The following is a 24,118-nucleotide window of genomic DNA, read 5'->3' on the forward strand; positions in this document are numbered from 1 at the left end:
TTCAAATCACCTTCCCTGCAATATTCGACAGCTTGTTTTCTGGCCTTTGTATCATGCTGTTATGTTAAATGACAGAATAATGTAAACCATATTGTATGCAATTCCCAGTATGTGTTCTTTTCCACCTCTTTGCTGAGTAGATTTGGCATTAGCTGTCTTTGCAACTTACTTTTTTTCTGCCTCTGTGCCGGCAACAGTTGTGGCTGGAAGTATAATGTTTTGGGGTTCTCCTTTCCATCCTTGTGAATGCAGTATTTCAAAGAATGCTTTGAGGGAATTTCATTACATCTAGCACAGATGGACTCAATGATCAAATTATTATATGATGGTGTTCAATGATCACAGTGACCTCACTTAACATGTTTTGGGTCAAGTAAGAAAATATGCTAATTATGATACAATTGTCTAATTTGCTACTATTTGGTCAGATACCAAATTGATTAACACTGAAATTGGGTGTCTTGATTGTGTAGATCTCCTGTGCTGCTGAGTTGAAGATGTGTGTGAAGCATCCAAGTTTTACAATTTGTAGTGTCTTTGCAGAAACATCCATATTTGAAGCATTGTCTACTATTATGGCTACATATGAGTCAGGACAGACATGCAGCTTGACTGGTAGAAGGAGGTATACTACTGCAAGGGAGTAATTCTAGTTTTCTTTTCATCACTCTTAGAGGTTTTAAAATTTGTTTCAAGATTTTTATAGATTTTATAGATAATGTGACAAATGAAATTTAAACCATAAGGCTATATTTTATATCAAAATGCTGAAATGTTTGCGTAAAACACACAGATTGCCTTTGCCTTTTCTCCTCATCCTACCACATCCTCAGATACATGACGAAGAGTGCTTTCACACCTAACCTGTTTGGTTTTGAGCAAGATGGCATGCAGGGCAGTGGATGGGTCCAACAAATCTTGATCTTCATGAGGGAGTCCCGTGTTCCTCCTTTCCCTAATCTTGCCAGCATGTGCGTTTGTTGACATCCCAGGTTGGTTGCCATGTGCTTGTGTTGTCTAAATATAACCAGGTGTAGCATAATCCCACAGTGTGCATTTGTTGACATCATGGTAGCGGCATACTGGATCGTAAAAACCAGACACAGAAGGATATCTAAAAGGTCATATGTTGACATGGAAGTCACTGGAAAGTGGCAACATGATGATTTAGGATTACGGTTCTGGATTAATATACAGTTGTTCAACCTCGACATCTCTACAATCATGTTTTTGAGCTTTTCTGTGCATCTCAGAGTTATGAATCATTAAGAATTTTCAGCAGGCCAAGGACGTCTCACACACAAGTTATGTAATTCTTAACATGCTATCTCCAAAATAAAGGTTTTTGTGTGTGTATGTTCGTCTATATGTGTCGGCCCTGCGATAGTCTGGCGAACTGTCCAGGGTGTACCCCCCCTTCCGCCCGATGACAGCTGGGATTGGCTCCAGCCCCCCCGCGACCCTTACGAGGACAAGCGGTTACAGAAAATGACTGACTGACTGACTGGAATGATAACACAAATATGAGGTTATGATCAGGGTTAGAGTGTACAGTTCAAGTGTTTGTGTTGATGTAGATGTTAATACCAGTTCAATGCTTTAGTTGTTCTCTGGAGGCTTCCTCCCTTCTCGGCTCTCCCAGAGAGTAGTGTGGCTCAGTGCAGAATAAACTGGAAAATGAGAAAAACCGGGCTATAAGCAGCAGGGGGGTCTGAGAGACTTTCTAGACTTAATTGTGTGTGCGTGTGTGTGTGTGTGTGTGTGTGTGTAGGTATGTGTGCGCGTGTGTGTGTCTGCTCTCACAATTTTAACAGATCCTGTAGCTTTGGGGGAGATTCTTGTAAGGATGGGAACACTCCACCACTTTTTCCCTTTCTAACCTTCCCAGTCTGTCTCATTATTCGCTTCACTGAAAGTGTGTGCAAAATATATAAACATGTAATTCAAAAATAACCCCCTTCTCTAGACCCCTGGACAACTGTGCAATTGAAATCTCCCCACTCATTGTATTGAGTGAGGACTGCACTAGGAATGGTTGGTGGTTAGCTGCGACCTCCAGGAGGAGATCCAGAGCACCAGGCTCTATAGGGGGTCTGAGAGGATTATGTGCCTGGCAAGGTGCTCTTTTGTGTGTGGAGAGGAGGATGCAGAGTGGCCCTCAGATTCAGACCAAAGGCACAGAAACAAGCTGAGAGTATAAGTGCAGCAGTTTATTTACTGTATTGTGGATTTAATAGCATATCTGCCAACATTTTACCTTTACTCCAAATGACCTCCAGTTCGAACTCAGAGTGTAGTTTTCAGTGACAAATTTAGTTTCACCTGTATGAAATGGGGAATCAGACTTGGCCTGCATAACTGAATATAGAGTTATAGTATTTTATATACATATATTTTTATAATTCCATAGCATTTTTATAATTATTGATATATCTATCTACGGTTCTCAAAAGACAAATGCAGGTTAGTCAATCAAGATGACACTCTTCACTCCTGCACCACTTATATTCAAGGCTCTTCACTAACTTTTTTCTTAAGGGGTAGATGTGCTCATAATGGAAAAAAAAATAGGACCGCAGTTCAAAATGTTCAAACACAAAGTTTATTAAACCAAAACTTTCATACTAATTTATACTATGCCCCTCTTAGAATAGCCACCTTAATGTGGTGGAGGGGTTTGCGTGCCCCTGTGATCCTGAGCTGTGTTGTTGGGGTCTAATTGTCCCTGGTAGGGTCTCCCAAAGCAAAGTGGTCAGACCAGAATACCCTGCCCGATATGGGGTCACTTGGAGTTTACCCCAGGGAATGAAAGGGTTGCCTCGATGTGACTTAAAGTTGCTGAGAGAAAGTTCTGACTGTTTGTGCGTATGCACCGAACGAGAGTTCAGAGTACCCAGCCTTCTTGGAGTCTCTGGATGGTGTGCCAGCCAGGGACTACATAGTTCTCCTGGGGGACAACGCCCATGTGGGCAATGACAATGAAACCTGGGGGGGGGCGTGATTGGGATCCAACCCCGAGTGGTGTTCTGTTATTGGACGTCTGTACTAGTCATGGATTGTCCATAATGAACACCATGTTTGAACATAGGGATGCTCATAAGTGTACTTGGTACCAGGGTGAAGAGAGGAGTGGAGCTGTCAACTGATCACCACCTGGTAGTGAGTTGGATCAGGTGGCGGGGTAGGCTCCCGGGCAGACCCCATAAACCCAAACCTGTAATGAGGGTGAGCAGGGAATGTCTGGCAGACGCCCCTGTTCGCGAGGTCTTCAACTCAAACCTTCGGAGTAACTTCTCGCGCATCCCGGGGGAGGTTTGGGACATGGAATCCCATGCTTGAAGCTGTTGTCAGGAGGTCGTTGGTGGTTGTCGTGGCGGCAGCTGGAGGATGGAGGCCGTCAGGCTAAAGAAGGAGGCCTTTTGGGCTTTATTGGCCTGGGGGTCTCCTAGCAGTTGTGAGAGGAGAGGTGAGAGGAGTTCGGGGAGGCCATGGAGGAGGACTTTCGGTTGGCCTCAAGGAAGTTCTGGCAAACCATGAGACATCTCCGGAAGAGAATGCAGGGCTTGTCTCAGGCTGTGCTCAGCAGGGGAGGAGAACTGCTGACCCGGACTGGGGATATTGTCGAGCGGTGGAAGGAACACTTTGAGGAACTCCTGAACCAAGCTGCCACGTCCTCCATAGAGAAGGCAGAGTCTGAGGACTCGGGGGAACCTTCATCCATATCCCTGACAGATTTCACTGAATTGGTCAAAAAGCTCCTCAGTAGCTGAGATGCTCAAGGCATTGTCGGGCTTTCTTGGCTGACACGCCTGTTCAATGTCGCGTGGAGGCCAGGTACGGAGCTGGAAATGACACAAAATTACCAATGAAATCATTTTTGGCCCTCACCATTTAGCATGCAAATGAAAACAGTCTACTGATTCACTGGCAAATAATGTAAAATCTACAGGAAGAAATCTAGGCATCATAATTGACTCCTAGCTCAACTTTGAACCATATGTCAATAATTGTGTTAAATCCTGTTACTTCCACCTCAGAAATATTACAAAAATCAAATAAGCTGTGTCCTCTCCAGACCTAGAAAAGCCTATTCACAATTTTGTATTGTAATGCCTCGACCTATGCAATGCATTATTTACATGCCTTAGCAAAACATCACTGGCCCCTCTTCAACTTGTGCAAAATGCTGCTGCTTGAATTTTAACTGAAGCAAATCATAGGTCACTCATCACTCCAATTCTTGCCTCCATTGGCTGTCTGTTAATTTTAGAATTGATTTTAAGATCCTTTCAATAACTTTTAAGGCCCAACATGGTTTAGCCCCAAGCTATATATCCGAACTTTTGACCTTATATGTTGCGAACTTGTGATATGGTGCTGCTCTGTAAGGACCTCTCATGTCAACCTATGAAGTTTTAGGTATCCTTCATCTGTTTATGCTCTAGGATGTGGCTCAACGATTTCAACAAATGCGCATGGTGGGATGAAGCAGCACGGTCCTTATATTCACACAACACCTCTGACTGTCACGATGGTTAGGATTAATCATCAAAGTCACACATGGTTAGGGTTTGGCAAAAGAAGTGCATAGTAAAGTGTAGAAAACAAACAAACACACACACACACACACACACACACACACACACAGGGAGCTACTTCAGACTCCAACACAAAAGACAGTTGTTTGTGGGACCCATCCACCTCCACACCTGTCCGCCCTTTGAGTGCACTCAGACTCTTTGTATTACATGGTTATAAACAGTGTTATTACCTGACACTGTCGTGTTTCAGGCACACGACTGGTTTCACCCATACGTTGTCAAATGACACTGCCCATGCACGTCTCCTGTGGACGCGCCCGTGCCAGTTTATGATAATATTGCCACCAGTTCTGTCCAACCAAGTTATAAGCTAAAGCATCTGTTGGTGTTGCATGAGGACACAGAAGGTGGCTTTTGGGGTCACACTCCTGCCGAAAGCACTGACAGACAGCTGTTCGGAATGAATGGCTGGCTGTTGACAATATAAGAGAGTTTGCTGTCTTGGTTCAAACTACTGGGCCCATAAGTATGATCCCAATGTTCTAGCAGCAGACAAGCAGCAAGTAATAGTTTGGTGGATAGGCTGATGTCTCGTATGGTAACAGTGCCTCAGAACTAGTAGTGCCTGAGTTGGTCAGGTTTCCCCGCAGCAGCCCAGGTGTGTGTGTTTGCATGCGACAGACAGCAGGGGGAGCAGCAGAGCTGTGCATCCCAAAATGTCACCAAAATGAAAATTAAGATTTGTATCCATTGTTTTGTGTCTATGAGTACAATTTGCTGTATTTTGACAAAACTGAGTTTCATCAGACATTTATTATATCAATGTAAAAGGATAGTCACCATCAACATAATAAGGATAAGAAAATACAACATTTAACTCAACTGAGGTGTTGAAAAAATGATTACACCCTACAACAAATCCTACTAAATCAATATTTTGTATGGCCTCCTTGATTTTTAAGAACAGCACCAACTCTTCTAGACATTGAATTACCATGCTGGATGGAGAACTCACGCTCATCTGGTCTTTTCCGAACTCCCCACAAGTGCTCTATTGGGTTTAGGTCTGGTGACATGCTTGGCCACTGAATCACTTTCACCCTGTTCTTCTGCAGAAATGAAACAGTGCGCTTAGTTGTATGCATGGGTGGATGATAGCATCTTCTCTTTCAGTATTTTGCAGTAGTTTTGTGAATCCATGAAACGATACCTGCAGCACTCATGCAACCCCACAGAAGAACACTGCCACCACCATGCTATACTGTGGGTACCATGCATTTGTCCTTGTGCCCCTCGCCCTTTCGACGCCATACAGTTTGAAACCCATCAGTGCCAAAAAGATATATCTTTTTCTCGTCACTCCAAAGTAGAGTCCTATTCCGCGTCTTTGTCAACATTGGCCCTGGCAAATGCTAGACAGCCTTTTTGTGCATGGGCTTCAGCAGTGGTTTCCTCTGTGGACGACACCCATGCGTGCCACTCCTCTGCAGTGTGCGTCGTATTGTGTCATGGGAAACACTCACCCCTGTTTCACTCTAATGCTTTGGCTAACTGTGACAAACTTGCATGCCAATTTTCTTCAACTCTTCTCATCATAAGATGCTCGTGTCGAGGTGTTAACTTCCGTGGACGGCCTGGACGTTTAAGCTAGCTTCCCACAAGTCCATCCTTTTTAAATTTTTGGATTACTTTTGCTATTGTATTCTGACTTATTAGCAATGCTTTACTAATTTTCTTGTAACTATGGCCTTTTTTGCGTAAAGAAATTATCTTCTTTTTCAAGTCTTGTGACATTTCTCTTCCATGTGGTGCTATGTTTGTCAGCATTGAGTGGGAGTGGATTTTCTCTCTTACATACCACCCTTAATTTTCAATTACCTGGTGACGACCTGTCTGATGGTTGATTAGACTCATCTGTAGATGAATTCCTGTTAATTAGAATTTTATCAGTTTTTAATTCTACGACAATCATTGGGGTGTACTCATTTTTGCATCATGGTCTTAAGTCATTTTGTTAGAAAAGTTCCAATTTGTTTTTTGTTTCTGAGTAATCTCATTTAAAACCAATAAGCCAGAGTTGCGCGAACATTTTAGTGTATAGGATCCCATAGAAGGTATTTATTCTAAGGAGAGATATGTGGGTTTTTTTTTTAATCTGTTAGGGTGTACCCATGTATGCTGAGCACTGTACGTGCCAAGGTACTTGTGTCAGGGTATTTCTTGTTGGCCAGTGTATTCTGCGTCATGTCATACTCTGATTGGCTGGTTTTTAGATGTGTGCATTGCACTGCAGCAGCAGTCACACTGTGAGAATTTGATACTAAATTTCTAACATTGTCAGGGTTTTGATACAGGCTGTGTTTTTGGTCTCTAAAGCTTGGAGTCAGCCAGCTGTGGTCATGTCTCACACAGAGATCCAGGACCAGTGAGTTGGATTGAAGAGCAAAAATTTCACCATGTTTTTGGGGCTGTGTTGCATTAAGGTCATAACTGCATCATGCCATGTCAGAAAGACACTGAGCAGTTGTGTTGCAATGTAGTTGTTGATCACGATCGACTGATGGGCGAAGTTGAAACTGAGTTAAAGCATTTACAGTTTTTGATTTTACCATTTTGTACACTGTGGATTAGAACCTGCAGGACTGAGATTAGTAATGAACTTTGTCCCTTCAGTCTGTGCAGTAGATACTGTGACAACTAGTAAACAGTATAATTTGTCATCAGTTGTCATCATGATAACTATTGCATTGCCAGCTGTTTGTCAGGTATTTTATTTTATTTGTAATATTTTCATGCCTCTGCATTGTTCGTCCCTCAAGAACATGTTTCAAGAACATTTACTCAGTCTCAGGGTAAAACTAATTAGATATTGGTGGCCATAGGTCAAAGGTCAAGGTCACTGTGACGTCATCTGTCTTTTCCTTATGAAGGTGATATCTCAAGAGCACATTGAAGGAATTTTTAAAAATGTTACACTAACATCCACTTGGACCCAAGAATGAACTGATTAGAATTTGGATGCTGATGATCAAAGGTCAAGGTCATTGTGATCTCAGAAAATATCAGCAGAGGGGGCCACAGAGTTGAAAAAATAGAAAAATACTGCATAAATATCTACATCTGCATCTAAACATGCTGCTGTCATCAAAGCACTCTGGAACCTCTTTCTTTTCTTTCAAGTTTTGTTTTTTAGGCCCCCAAAACACCATTGTCATGTGAACAAAAGGCCAGACTGCAACAAAAGTTTAACATCTTATGCAAGGACTGTTGCCTTGTTGTCTCTGCACCAGAACACAAGATCCCCACTTCTCTTTGAATCTTTAGGTCTCCTGCTCATCATTTCTTTGCTCTTTTTCATTTCTCAGTTTGGAGCTTAGCACCATTAAAATTCTGGGATGATTGTGGGCAGCCATGGATGAGTGGATGTCGCAGCAGGTCACTGACACAGCCATCTTGTCTCAGGACTGCAGGGCTGAAAATCCAACGGAGGGTCTATCCTGCAGTGGGAGACCCTGCACCCAAAACTTCCAACTCCACTTGTAGCCACTGCTCTGAAAATGATGAGGTTTCTCCATGGGAGCTCAATTTGCTCCCATCTTCTCTGAGTGTCTAGGATACACACATAGAAACACACATACGGCAGGCATACCGTACATCCAACCTCTTCACACACATACACATATGTGTCATTTCCCTGCCACAGCATGCAGAGAAGCAATACAGCAAGCACAGGACACTAACACTCTGAAACCTCAGAGAATAGGCTTGATTTCTTTAAAAAACACAAGAAGGCATCAAGCAGCAACAAAAAAAAAATGACCCAAATATGGCAAGAAATTAATGAAAGGTTTAAGAAAATTACCTGACAATTAGTTAGAAAGAAGTGCATAAAAATTATAATTATTTTGTAACATAATTTTAAATATGTAATGTAACTTTCCCTAGCTTTTTAAAAGTAATTTTCTAAATGGTAAAAATACTGCACTTGGGTTGCGCTTTTCAATCCTTCCAACCACTCAAAGTGCTCACTTTAGTGTTTTTATAGGCATGTGTCATTTTTATCTATTTGATGTACTTGTTTTTATTGTCTTGTTGTGTTATTGTTTTATTGTAAGATGCTTGGCTCTTCTATTTCCTTTGGGATTAATGAAGTTCTAATCTAATCTAATCTAATCTAATCTAATCTAATCTAAACTATACCACTGCATGTCACATTCACCCATTCACACACTGATGGGCAAGGCTACTATATATGGTGCCACCTGCTACTCAGTTTTTAGCCATTCATACACACTCACACACACTTATTACACAGCATCAGGAGAGATGTGGGGTTCAGTCTCTTGCCTAAGGATACTTTGACATGATGACTGAAGGATTGCACTGCCAATCTTCTGATTAGAAGACCACCCACTCTGTCTCTGAGTCACATCCACCTCTACATCTACTCATTTCTTGCAAGAAGAATATTTACCAAGTTGCTCATAGTTTTGAAAGAAATTTGAAACAAAAGTTTTTGGTTGTGTCTTTTCCACCAAATAAACTCTGGCTCTTGAACTGGTTCTTGTCAGGACTCTTGGAACCTTGGTGTTATTTAGCAAACCGGCCTGCATTTCTATCAGTTTTGCCCAGAACCATTGAGAAATTGGATCAGATTCTGAACATGCTATTTTGTGGTTCCAGCTGGGCATCAACTTTTCAGGCTTTGCACAAACTGTTTTTGGGTCAGATTGCTCTGAATAATGTAAAATTAGACACAAGACCAGAACCAGTTCCATGTTGGTGAAAAACAGGTATCAGTGGGCTGGACTGGACCCGTTGGCTGGCCATCTCTCTCCTGCAGGCTGTATGTTTGACACCCCTGCTGTAGACTGACTTTGTGTCCCTTCCCTGAAAATGCAATCTGTCTCCCGTCTTTTTTTATTACTTTTTACTTGTGTGTCTTCATCTTAGTTGTAGGAGCCTCTGTCTTCTTGCCAATGTACATATCTGTAAAATCACACACACACACACACACACACACACACACACACACACACACACACAGTGCATCTAAGTGTAAATGTGTCATGGTGTGGGCTGTCCCCTGTGTGTCGTGTTCTGACCACTGATAACCTACAGTCCTTCTGGAATGGCCACATTCAGGGTAACAGCAGCATGCTCAGGGTCACACTGCCTCTGTGTGTGTGTGTGTGTGTGTGTGTGTGTGTCGGTGTGTGTTTTGTGTAGGTGTGTGTGTGTGTGTGTGTGTGTGTGTGTGTGTGTGTACATGCATTGCAAGACCCATAATCTCAAGGGTAAAGACCAAATGACTCCCTCTCCTGCATAACACATACATGTGTGTTCCTCTCTACAGTTACACATAGTGGATTAGTTAGTCAGTTACACAAGATGATATGTCACCTCAATGTTTTATCTATAAGAGTTACAGTGTGTGGCCTTGATTTTCAATGACTGAAATGCAAGTCACAGCAACTGTACTTTCTGTAGCAGACAAAACTGAGAACCTAAATATGGCATGCATAAAAAGTAGAGCTGTCACGATTAGTTTTTTAAAACAGCGATTAATCACTGCATTTCAATAGTTAATCACTATTAATCACAATTTTCATTGCATGTTTACAACTCCATTATTTAGAATTTCTAAACATTGTTGAAGTCCATCTTAACAAGGTAAAGCAATTCTTACCACATCTTCTTCATTGGGAATGAAATGACAGCATTTGTACTTATTAGGAGTTTCATTTTAGTCTCTCTCTCTGATACAGGTCCTACATGTGTGAAACCAACACATTCTCATCCAAACTCATCACATGTTGCCACTTTGCAGTAGAATTCTGTGTCTTTTTATTACATTTTAGGTTTTCTTCTGCATCTGCTCCTTGCATTTTGGGATGCTGCTAGTGAGATGTCCGCAAACGCACATGGTTGGATGATGCTGCATGTGGTTATGTTTAGACAACAACAGCACATAATGCCAGGATGTCAACAAACACACTTGCTGGCAAGATGTTAGGATTAGGGGAAGGGGGCACATGGTCAGGTGTAGAAAAAAATCCATCATAATTATACAGGAATCGGACACTGGACTACTGCATGCAAGTTCCATCCACCGCCCCACCTACCCCACCGACCTTGGAACCGAGTCTTCAGCTATGACTTGCCTGCAGTCAGTACAGTTTGCAGTTTTTCAGTTTTCACACACTTAGCAGGGCTGCCCATTGAGTTTCATCTACAGGTCTATGGAGATTCACACACTGAAAAATAGTTCTTTGCCAGCTTATTAATATTCAAATACACAAGGTGAAAATAACACATTAACATTGCATGCAAAAGCTGCATAATTTTGGCCCAAACTGCATGGGACTAGCATAAAGTGGGCATATCTGTAAAGGGGATACACATGGGTACTCACAGAGCCCACCTTTATTCAGAAATCTTGAGGTCAGAGGTCAAGTGGCCCCTGTGAATAGCCATGCCATTTTTCCTTCCCAAAATGTAGCCTAGCATAATTAAGACACTTCCTGAGAAGATAACATGACATGAATGACACCACTGGGCTCCTCCGGTCCTCTTATTTTATATGATACCAGTTTCATCATTTGAACCTTAAAACTCAGCCAGCACAGTGTCGTAGATACAGGACACTATTGTCCAAGGGAGCGGGTGAAAAAAAAAAAAAAAAACACATAATGTATGAAACTAAATCACATCAGGCTTAACACTTGGTTGACAGTCCTAATAAAAAGGAATATGATTAATATAAGGGATGATTATGGTCATGATTTGACAAAACCAGTGTTAAATGTTGGTGGGAAACACATACTAATAGTTGTTGCCCATGTCGAAGTCTGAAGCTTTTCTGAAACATCAAGTCGAGTCAAATTGAGGCTTTGATGCAAATTTTACATAGTGGCCAAAAGGGGAATTACACCATCCGGGTCTGACATATGATGCCCACAGGCCAAGAAAGACTTTTTCCCATTGACATACATAGGTAAAAGTACGTCTGTAAATCAGTGGATACACTTTTGTGAGCCTCAAAACCCCTGCAAAAAGATTCGTTTCACTATCTAGATTTGAGCCATCCAGCTCAATAACATTTGGAAAGGCTAAAGGAGATGCACAATTAATTTTCTTAGACCGCGATTCAAGGTAGCAAATCACTGAACCAGATTTCAGTCGCTCCGCCGGCGGAAGTTTTCCCGTTTGTGCCGAGTGCTAGCCTCATGGGCCCCTAGATCCTAATATTCCACACCCAGAAAAACAGCTTTATTCCTTCATGCACCAATGAGCAGCTCTCATAGGAATGAACAAGGCCCCAAATCCAACGCTGCATCAAGACTTTCTTAATACATTTGTGATCAAGTCCCTGATGTGGCTGGTGTTTTTGTACACCAGTGCTGTTTGCGGTGGAGTCTTTGTGTTTGCACTGAGGTAGACCCTGCTGTAGTCGCTGCGCTGTTGGCATGGTTGCTCTCCTCCTCTTCTCTCCTTTTTCATTGTTGTGAGAGACAGCTGAAATCAGCTCCATTAACAGTGATGCCGTCACTGGCGGCCATCGCTTTGTCTGTGCTGTGTATCACATTAGCTCCCTTTAGCAGTCTCAGGTCCAAGAGAAGGAATAACAATTAAATTGCAATTGACTGGGGGAGTGAATCAGTGAAAACCCAACAGCAGTGACTTGCATGTGTAATTGGTGTACGGAGCTTGGTGGGATGTAAAATGCGCATTTTTGTGTAACACCTGAAAGCACCCTCACACTGTAGAAGCTCTCTATATGTACCGCAGACTTCTTGTGAGTTCCTTCATCTCCACTTGTGCCACTGCTTTATGGCTTTTGATTTACAGTCAGAAAAATGTTGTAAGAAAAAAACTAAAATTCTATAGGAAAGGTTGGAGAAAAAAATGATTGTAGGACCTGTGTTCACGGTGACCTCTGTGTAAACAATAAAATAAAGAGATAATGCTGACGGGGTCATATTTCTGCAGTTGTTTTCTCCTTTTCTCGCCCTCCTTTTTCCTCAGGAAAATCAAACACATGACAACTTTATTAACCTGAGACTGATTTATTTAGTGATGCACTTCATTTTGGAAATGGATGCTTATTTTTTTAAAAGGACAGGAACACCATCAGTCTTTGAGATTGTTTGTTGCAGTGTTGTATTTTCTTGAATCTCTCCTCCACACCTCCACCTCTTTCTCTTCTTCTGTCTCGGTTTATGTCATTATTTCTGAAAAGGCGGATGATGGGAATAAATCTGGGAGGTTGTCATAACGGTGCTTTTACCTAGTTCTTTCCCAGACCTAAGGAGCTAAGTACCTACTCTTTTAAAATGATTACTCAAGTGCATCAAGCTTACACTCCATTTGACCTGCTCCAAACTACATCTGAGGGTCTTCAAACAACCATAGAAGTCTTCTGCCAAGAGTTAAAGAAACAACCCGAAGCCATGCATGACCCCATACACTATACATCTGCTGTTCCCTTTAAGGCTGCTTTGTACTCTGTTGACAAAGTATGCAGAGGTGTCTCATTAAGCGGGGAGCCGGAGCATTGGCGTTGCCTCGCTTTTAATGATTCTGGGATGGATTGTGTCAGGTCGAGCCGATTCCTCAGCCCTCCTCAACCCACGCACACCGTCAAAGGCTAACCTGACGGGGCAAAGATGAAAGGCAGAGGGGAGAGGAGGTGAGGGGAGGTGTGGAGAGGCAACGAGTGCTGGGTGAAAGGCGTGGCAGACGAATGAAGAGCGTAATTAAAATGAAGAGAAAGGGGGAGAGAGGTGTTTGAGGGAGTGCAACAGGGGGCTGAATGCCTCACTCAGAGGTTCAAGTGTCTAGATGGTGTGTGCACATGCATGTTTGTATTTATAGTCCACATATTGTCAAAATCTATATGCATTCTTCAAAGTTTGGAAACAGGTGGAGGTGACAGCTCTACATCAGCGAAGAGGAAGAATGTGCCAATGCTGTGACATTCTCTCTGTCACACAGTATTCTACTGTTGCAATTGCAAACTTACAAACCTGTCTCTGCACTAACATATTTAGCTGCAACATTTAGCACATAGACCAGTGATACTCAACTTACTGCTAGGGTCAATAAGATGCCAGGTGACCCGCTGCATATTTTCTAATTCACAATGAAAATAAAAAGATTCACACTGTGAACTGTGTACTTTTAACCCTTTAAATCCTGAGCCAATTGGTTTGACTTTAAAAAAAAGCATAAAGACAAAAGGCAATGACCCCAAAATTACTTAAGAAATATAATAATTTCAATATTGATTTCTGGAAAATCTTCCCCAGAATTTTTTTTATTTTTTTGGTCATTTCCTTGTCACCTTTATCTAATGTCTTGCAGTTTGCAGATCATTTCTCAATTTTCAAGTTGCTCATTGCCTTTTTTCTCATGTTTTTGAAAGAAGTGAAACTAACTGGGTTCATTTCCTTCAAGGGTTAAATACCTTGTGAAAAGCATCTCAATGCAACACAAGAAACCTGATGCTGATCCAAGTGGTTAATGTTAATAAGGTGCCAGAGGGCATAAGAGAAGCATCAAGATCAAGCTTGTTTCACAAAAACAAAACAAAAAAAAAGCATACCCAGTCCAGGCTAAGCCTTGAATTTCTTTAAATTTAACACAGCTGCATACACCTCTTATATGCCTCATAAACATGAATAATGAACCTTTTAATGTTTATTCATTTAATCTGATAAATGTTATTAATGTTTATGAAATTATTTTTTATCAATGGGCCCTGTCCTCCCATTATTTTACAAAAGTGGTCCCTGGGCAAAGTTGAGTATCTCTGACCCACATAAACACAAACGTGGCTGTCATGTCAGCAGTGTTCTTGCTTCTGCTCTCACCTGTCTGTGTTCTAGTGAAAAACTTGTTATGGAATTAACAAAAATTAAAGTGTGGCTCAGTGTACGTTCTCATACAGATGAATCACAGAGTCCTGCACAGATTAATGACTCATAAATTGTAATAATGCATCGTCTGTCTTAAGGAAAAATAAAATAAAAAACACACACGCACGCACGCACGCACGCGCACACACACACACACACACAGGCCACACACAAGAGTTTTTGTTCTGCACTGTGGCAGTGAAGTTAGCAAGACACCACCTAAACACCACCATCTATTTATTTAAACATTTCTATCAGTATCAGACCAGGAAAGTGAAACTTTTTTCTGGTGATATACTAATATAAAAGACTTAATTTTAAAGGACTTGATTATCCCTTAACTTTTGACATTTGAGACCCCTGCTGTGGCCCCTAACCCCATACTGTGACTCCCCCTCAGCACCTTAGACAGCAAACCTGAAAAGCTCTTTGCTTTAATCAGGTGACAGAGTGCAAGTTTTTAGTATCCACATGAAACCACTTAACTCTCTTTGCAGAATTATCTTGTCAGCAGTGCACATTTGGCTTATCAGCAGGGTAATACATCACACAGTTGTAGAAAGATTCGGTGAAAGTGTGAAATGATACAATCTAATTTACAAACACTTTTGCATCCATTAAAAGGTATAATCTGGATAAGGCTTTGTTCAGTATCTTTTTTTATGCTTTCCTGACATTTTACTCTGGTATAGGGTATATGACACCATTTGCGTAAAAAAGTAAAGTCGACAGAATCTGTCACGTGCGCTTGAAACATAGTAGGATCATATTGAAATGCTGCCAGTAAGGACATGATATAAAGAGCACGAGAGTGCCTGATGGGTGGGTGGGAGGGGGCATTGGATGGATCGAACAAACCTGGACTTTGATAAGAGTCTGGTGTTCACTTCCCATCTGAATAAGATGGTTTTTTTTCTACACCTTACCATGTGACTCCTTCCCGTAATACTAACCAAAGGTGCCAGCATGTGCGTTTGTTGACATCCTAGTGTTGGTTGCCATGTGCTGTTGTTCATAAATGTTTTTTATCATTCATTGGAAGCTACACTCTGCAACATGTGACGACATTGGATGAGAAAGTGTTTCAGGTCCCCACCCACCATCTGGAAACACGGGGTGATATAACATCTCAGGTCCAACCAAAGAGCTGGAGAGTCTGTGGTACAGCTTCATTTCTGTCACTGACACCTGGCCCAATTTTCCTGTTCAGCCCCCAAAATTCAAGATCATCATCATCATAAAAGTCAGTTGGGTTGGGTCTGTCTCTTTCTTTGGGTTAGGGTTAGGGTTAGGGCTCCTCAACTGTAAGTTTAAAGTTGACCCTAAATTGCGGTTTAAACTGAGTTGAAAGTTTTGGTGTAATAAAATTTAATTTAATCTAAGTTTAAACTGAGATTTAAAGATAGGTTTAAATGTAATATTTCTTAATTTTAAGATAGCTACAAATTTTGGTGCAACAGAATTTAAACTTGATTTATTCAGGTTTAAAAATTAATCCTTGTTGGTGCAGTCCAGCCTAAGTCTGATCCAGTGCGATCAAAAAAAAAGGCTGTCAGCTTTGATTAGAATGATAGAAGAGGGTCCCAGTCCCAGTTTACAAGATAGTCAGTGACACCTGAGCAGTGAGCTGTTGAGTAATAACCTCAAATCAGAAAGATTTGACCATTAAAAATTAACAGCATGAATTTGCCTTTCATGCATTTGCCATGGAATCTCTATACATTTAATAAGAACTCTGCAATTTCTGTTGTAAAGCTAAAACTTATATCTGGTATCTTTCGAGTAAGAAAAGTGGCTTAACAGCAAAAGCAGTCCATGTATTAAATGACATTAAATAAAGTGCCATTCAAAGTCTATTTATTAAACCCTAAAACAGCAGAAGCCTGTGTAACATTTTCTGATTGTGTTGATATATCAGTACACAAGCCCTGCAGAAAGCCACACACACTCACACACACACACACACACACACACACACACACACACACACACACGTTATTGTATCTCAGGCCTTGTAGGGACTTCTCTAAACAGCCCCAGCCCAAACCTCATTAACAGAAACTGCATCCACAACATTTGGTGCTTGTGCAATAACTTGTAAACACATTAAAAATGTAATGGCACCTACAGGCTTTGGAGCTGCAAGTGCATTTTAATTCACAGGCCTCCCAACTTCTATTAACAGGCACCGGCCCTTCTAAAAATGGCCCTGAAACCAATATTTGAATATTTTCAATAAATGCATATTATGCCAGTGTGGGAGATTACAGCATTGTGGGAAATTGCTTTGACTCCAGAATTTCTGTGTCACATGTTTGTGTAATTCAAAATTAAAAGGAAGTGAAAACTTTTTAGTGAAAAACTTGTTATGGAATTAACAAAAATGAAAGTGTGGCTCAGTGTACGTTCTCATACAGATGAATAACAGAGTACTGCACAGATTAACGACTCATACATTGTAATAATGCATCGTCTGTCTTAAGGAAAAATAAAATAAAAAACAACACACACACACACACACACACACACACACACACACACAGGCAGAGAGCTACAGCTCTTGCTTTGTATCAGTGGGCTGAGGCTCAGGGATTTGAGGTGGCAGCCTTCCCCCGGACAGATGGGAGTATCAGGGGTAGGTAGAGGCAGCCTGATCAGCACTTACTTTCTATGCATGGCTATTTGTCTAGTTTCCTTTACAGGCTACAGTCTGGGCTCACTGCCTTCAAAGGACACAGTTAAAATCTTGAGCCAATAAGCATCTTTTCAAAAAACAACCTAAATGGAAACTCTAGATCACTATGATGATTTTAACCCTTTCAAATCTGGAGCTCATTTTTCTTGTGCTGCTTTGACATGCCTTAGATGATGATTTAAGCAATTCATTTTTAAAAGCCAGGGGAAAATGTATATGAAAAAAACAATGGAAAAACAATATTTCTAATTAGCATAATTCCATATTTATATGATGTTACAATTAATAAATATTAAAATAATAAATATTTTCGATGCTCTTTTTATGGGTCTTTTTTTTCCGATAAAAAAAACGAAAAAAAAAACAACCCTAAATGTCAATCTCAATAACAAATACTTCAGCCACTATTTAAATGCCTCATGTTAAAAAAGGAGTAGACAGAAGTACACACTAATGTATTATTGCTCCTATATAATGGACAACTCGTCCCGTTTTATATACAACCCAATACAACTATCCCCATTTGATGTGTAATATAATTTTGAAGTGAATTCCATTCTTGCATTGCGTGGTACATTACTATACTTTGAATGGAAGTGCTTTTGGATTTTGGTAAAGTGAAACAACCTCAAACAGCATGCCTTGGCAAATATTTGTGCAAATCTGCACTTAAGTACAATTTTTTGCACAAAAGAAAGGGAGTCTTTGTTATTATGACATTTCTAATGAAAGCCATCACCGAGTTAAGCAATTTAACTTTTCAAATTAAACCAAAAGAGACACTGAAGTGTTATAATGACAATTGTTCTAATCCCACGTGAAAGAACTACAAATGCTGCTTTGTTCTGGACCAGTTGCAATTTTTACCTGATGAGATATTGGATCAAACTGCTCAGCAATAATCCAGTTTCCCATTTTAGTTACCACACTCCCCTTGGTCACCAGGACTCAGAGAACCAGAATCCCCTCAGATGGTCTTAAGGGACGCATGTTCGAGGTGAGCCTTGCTGGGGCAGCTGTGGCTCAGAGGTAGAGTGGGTCGTCCTCTAACCAGAAGGTCAGCGGTTCGATCCCCAGCTCCTCTGGATGTTGAAGTATCCTTGGGCAAGATACTGAACCCCAAATTGCTCCTGATGCTGCGTCATCGGAGTGTGAGTGTGTGAATGATTACTGAGTAGCAGGTGGCACCTTATATGGTAGGGAGCCTCGGCCACCAGTGTGTGTGTGAATGGGTGAATGTGACATGTAGTGTTAAAGCGCTTTGAGTGGTCAATAAGACACATTTACCATATGCTGCTTTGTTCTGGACCAGTTGCAATTTTTACCTGATGAGATATTGGATCAAACTTCCCATTTTAGTTACCACACTCTGTATTTTTTCTATTCCATGCTAATTTATTTCATGATAACTCCTGCTTTATTAACATGTTATTTACACTGTGATCAAGCTTTTGTTTTGAACCTAGAGAACAGTTGTTTCTTTGTCTTAGACACATTTAAAATGTTTTTTTTTTTTTCTGTTGATCCAGTCTACAACCAAAGTCAAATCCTACATTTTTAATTAAAGCACTTATTATTGCTTCTGCTAAATAAACTGTAGAGTCATCAGCATACATTGAAATACATGCCTTCTTAATAAGTAAGATTATTTGTAAAAACAGTGTACAGGAGTGGCCCAAAACAACTTACTTCAGGTACTCCGTGTTTTTACATGTAGTAACACCTTAAAAACATCCTTTAAGGTCATTTGTAAGTCTTGGCTTTAAAGTCACAATGGTGAATGTGGACTGGCAAGTCTGAAGTCAAGACCAAGTTGTGAAATTTGAGTTACCATTTCTTACAACATAGAAATTTTTTTACACATAACTAGAAAAAATAAATAAATAAATTTGTATCATTAAATGAATACACTGATAGTCACATTAATAAACTTGGACTAAAAATTATACCTGTCCATATCAACAGCCTCTGTCTCAACAAACTGGCCCAAGCTAATCCTTTGTTATTAAAGGCTATTAGATAACACTAAAATAACACATAATTTTCACTGTTCATCCTCTTTCACCTCTTTTTTTTTTTACCAACGTGGGTCTTTCACATACTGTGTGTGTTATGAGGGTATTCCCTGTCAACTCGCAACCCATGTGTTAATAATCAACTTTCAGTAGAGTTTCCAAACATCAGCGCGGATTGTCACAATGCTTAGGTACATGGTAAAGTGTAGAAAACACACACACGTCCACACATACGTCCACACAGAGACTAAAGACTCCTTCACAAGTTTTTTTGTAGAACCCATCAACCTCCCCACCCACCTGACCTATCAGTAGACTCGTGCTCTTTAAATTACATGGTTACTGTTAGCGTTACTGTGTGGCGCTTTCCTTCAGCATTTCATGTGCACACAAACGATTCCATTCGGCTGCATTCTCAAGTAAAGGGCGTCAGTTTGCATTACATGTGGACGTGCCCGGCGTCCTCCAGCCATCTGCCAGCACATCATAACAACACCACTGGTTTAGTTCGAGCATGGTCTCTTCTGACGCCATCCAGCCGCATTCCGGTTGGACGTGAAAGGTGGCTTTTGGTGTCAAGTTTGTATGCCCAGAGCAATAACAGAGGGGCATCATTACAGGAGTTCGGAGTGAGAATGGGCATCACATAGCCCTTTTCTTTGGCAACTGCTTGTCAGTTGTTTGGCTCAGACTCTCAGCAGTTTACAGAGGAGATATCAAATACAACAAAAAGAAAAAAACTGAGTGATTATGGCAGTGATTATGGCAGTGATAATGACATTTTACACTCACCAAGGAGACAAGGGGTTACTTTAACAACACGAAGCACAGAGAAGCACTTTTAAGGAGGGAGACTGAAAGAGTGACAGATAGGTAAACCGTCTGTGGAAACTGTGACAGCAGAAGCTCACTGTGGACTGTAGACACAGAGCTGCTGCACACTCGACTTGGTAACAACACAACCTCAAGATCTTTCTGAATCAGAGGATGTCATTACTTCACACTTTACTGTTGTTTGTTGAGAGTTTTCATTTATTTGTAGGTATTTAGAGTAATTTGACCTGATGGCTGGGTGCAGCAGTGCTTTCCAGTGTCTGACGTTTATTTGGAGGTGGTTTTATAAAACCTTCTCCAGAGAAATGTTTACGGCAAACAGAGTTTTTTTCAGGCTTGCAGGTGAAGTGTTGATTTCTATATTCAGTGTAACTGACCACAGCAGTTTTTATTTCTTTCTTTGAACAAACTGGAAAAATACAAGCATGTGAAATCTTTAAAAATGATTTGTTTCAGTCGGATCACGTAACAGCCACTAACAGCACTTTCTGACCCAAACAGCTGACCGGCTGTGTAGTACAGTGCACAGCACAGTTGGGCTTATACAGTACCTGCAGAATACAGGAGTTACAAGGCTGAGAAAGTGTAGAGCCAAAGGAAAAGGCTGTGTGACAATGAGGTTAAGGGGTAAAACACTCTCAACACAGCATCCACTTAGACTGATATTGATTTTTTTTAGGTAGGCCTTTTTAAAAGTGGCTGAAATACATTTTGTTTTCCACCCCTTTATTTGTCAGGGTAATGCTGAGCAAACAGAGAGCATGCCGAGCACCAACTGCTGTATGTAAACTACTGAATATGCATAAGTATCTCATACAGAAAGAAACTACTGCTGTTGTCAAAAGTGTCACAGTGGACAATCAAAACTCAAAACTCCTGCTGACGTTGAAATATTTAATTTATACATCCATATGTAACCAACCTATAGCCAACATATATTAACAATATCAACCTATATATTATATAATGCTGATATTTTTAAGGTATTCATACAAAAGCTTATAATTGACAAAGAACATGGAGCGACCACGTGTCCATATGTATCAGGGCTGTTTTCATAACAGGTGGCAGAAGAGACACAAATGCACACCTGTTTAAAACCAGACACCAGTAAAGATGTAATTGCCCTGGCTGCTAGTATTCAAATCATTACACTGTTAGAGAGTTTTCTTTTTGTTTTGTTTTTTTTTAACCAGTCTCTTTTCAATTACATGAAAATTATTTGGCTTGTCAGCATTTAAAATAGAAGTTTCAGATGAATTAGAGGTGAGCAGCAGTTGGTGTTCAGCCTAACTACTTTTCTGTACATTTTTGGATTTATATTGTGTATTTATTAGTCTGAAAAGCTGAAAGTAAGTAGCACACTTGCCTTTGGGGCTGGGGGTTAGCGCACACTCGTAGCCTCATATACTGTATACCCCAGAGAAATTTTTGCCTTTTTTTTGTTGTTCCATCACAGTGGTCTCACTGAAATGAATGATGTGGTTTTGTTTTCTCACACAGAGCTGTTGTCTGAACATGGGCTCCTGGTGATTGCTCCAATTTGAGGTCACGTAAATGTGAAACAGTCTCATGCACCTTTAATGTTGACAGTTGATGCCATTTGGGAGACCTGATCGAAGCTACGCTGTGATGCTCAGTGTGAAAGCTGCTGCAGAGATGGTAGATTGTGACGTGGTAGTAAAGGAGGACTGAAGTGCCACTGAGTCAGATGAGGATACACTGAACTCAGGTCTCTCTCTCTGTCACTCTCTATGCCCCTCTGTCATGATTGATCTATCTCTGTGACTCACCCTGCACCTCTACAGCCATCTAATTCTCTCATAACAAATCACACCTTCTCTCTCACTCACTCACACAAACACACACACACACACACACACACACACACACACACACACACACACACACACACTGGATGCCAGTTTTGCACACAGCTTAGTCAGCCCACTCTCTCTGGGGTAACATGGTGTCTCACACTGAGCCTTGGCTGGCAGACTGAGACATGTGGAGGAAGCACACTTACACACACACACACACACACACACACGCACATTTGAACTCACACACCCCACACTGCACAGGTGGACACATGGACAGGCCTTTCCATGACCAACAATCTCCAAGGACAAACTGATGACCCATTAACAGCGACTCACACACACACACACACACACACACACACACATACACAGAGTGCACAAGCCCCAGACACGCTTACACACAAGTTCGTCATTGTTGAGGGTCATGGTGTGTCTGTGTGTGTGTGTGTGTGTGTGTGTGTGTGTGTGTGTGTGTGTGTGTGTGTGTGTGTAGGTCTTTCACAGATGGACTTGCGGTGCCATTAGGAGACATGAGGGGACATGGCATCATTAATAAGACAGCCAACAGCCTGCTCCAAGGGCTTGGGTTCACCATAAACAAGCTGCCAACCTGGCACAAACACACACACACACACACAAACTCTGACTCTCTACACGTTCTCGACATCGCTTTAGCTGACACAACTCCAGGTGGGATTTAGACATCTTTTTTTGGGGAAAATGTTCTACATTGAAACAAAACACACACATACTGACACACGTGATCACACTCCCGCAGGCAGCAGATGGCATGGTGGGCGTCAGGTACAGTAGCAGCCTCCTGACACCCCAAACAGCTGTTACCATTACAGCATGCTAATTGCCATCAATCAAGACAGCACCTCTCTGCACTCATAGCCAGGGTTTATACATTTGTGTGTGCTCTGTGTGAGTGTGTGTGTGTGTGTGTGTGTTTAAGAGTGTCAGTCAGAAATAGAAAAGGAAAAGGCAGAGTTTTTCCTCTCATTACCTAAACCCAAAATTATGTCCTCTCACTTCTCTTCTGGAACAAAAAATGCTGTGATGAATAATGAAGATAACAGGAGTAGAGAAAACAAACACCATATTGTTGCATATCTTTCCTGTCCTCATTAGTGTCTGTCTGCATGTATGTGTATGTGTGGCCAGTATTACATTTTTTATTAAATTGAACCGGGTGGGGGGTCATGTAAGCACACTGCTGTGGTGTGAGAATTAATATTTTTCAGCAAGTTTGATTGGTGCAGGCTGTCTGGGATTGACGGTCAGAAACGAGCCTGTCGATGCAGATCAGACTGTACATGGCCATATTGATACTTTTGCAAACAAGCAAAAATCTGGTTCAATACCACTTATGGTTTAGAGGCTGTTGCACAAGAGCCATGCGGCGCAGTGATGTTCGTTATTCCAGCTGACATGTTGTGTGGGGATATTGATTGAACCATAACTGAACCTTGACTTGGAGGGAAATGTGCAGGGTTGTTGTTTTTTGTTTCTCTGTTACTCCTCACCTGTTCTTTTGTCATAGTGAACTCAAAGACCTTGAAGCAGCTGGGTTTCCTTACTCTCCTTTTAGTTTCTTGCACCTGCACCGTATTATACAGTAACTCTACCAATTATTTTGCACAGACTTTAGAGACTCTGTTACTTGCATTAGAACATCTTGGGCATTAAGAGCTGGTTAAATGAAGTCTAAAAATTGCTGTGTGGATAAAGTAGAACACCAGTCAAACAATAGATCAACTTTGAGACTGTTATGTGTCCAAACTTGAAAATGAAAAAAATGTTCTAAAAAGTCTACTAAAAGTACCGTTTTGCTGCTGATGTACACTATTGCCCCAAAATGCAGTGCAGAAAGGCAATTGAGGAGCTTCTTACAGGCGCAATATGAGAAGCATCCATCTGTGAAGGACCTACACGCACACACACACAAACACAAACACAAACACACACACACAGACACACCATGACCCTCAACAATGACGAACTTGTGTGTAAGCATGTCAATGTTATTCAGACACACAATCCAGACCAAGTCAGTATGTTTACATGATGTTAGAAAAAGTAAAATGATTGTGTTTGACCACAACTGGCCTTTTAAAGTACATGTAAACATATTAGCTCGACTAAAGTTTAAAAGTTGAATTTCATAGAGTCAGACAAAAATAATGTGGATGGGGGTCAATTTACTCTTTCATGTATACGCCTCAACCAGACCCGAACTTGCCTTGGCATTCTGCACATGATACATAGTCCCTGTGCCAGGCTTTGC

At 41.1% G+C, this 24,118-nt stretch overlaps 1 long non-coding RNA gene across 1 annotated transcript in view; it reads left to right on the forward strand.

Moving 5' to 3' along the window:
- LOC121958383 overlaps nucleotides 1-24,118 on the forward strand; it is a 275,960-nt gene that overhangs the window by 151,228 nt on the left and 100,614 nt on the right. The gene's annotated exons all lie outside the window — the stretch shown is intronic.

Source organism: Plectropomus leopardus, chromosome 19, assembly GCF_008729295.1.
Source record: "Plectropomus leopardus isolate mb chromosome 19, YSFRI_Pleo_2.0, whole genome shotgun sequence".
Classification (NCBI taxonomy): Eukaryota; Metazoa; Chordata; class Actinopteri; order Perciformes; family Serranidae; genus Plectropomus; species Plectropomus leopardus.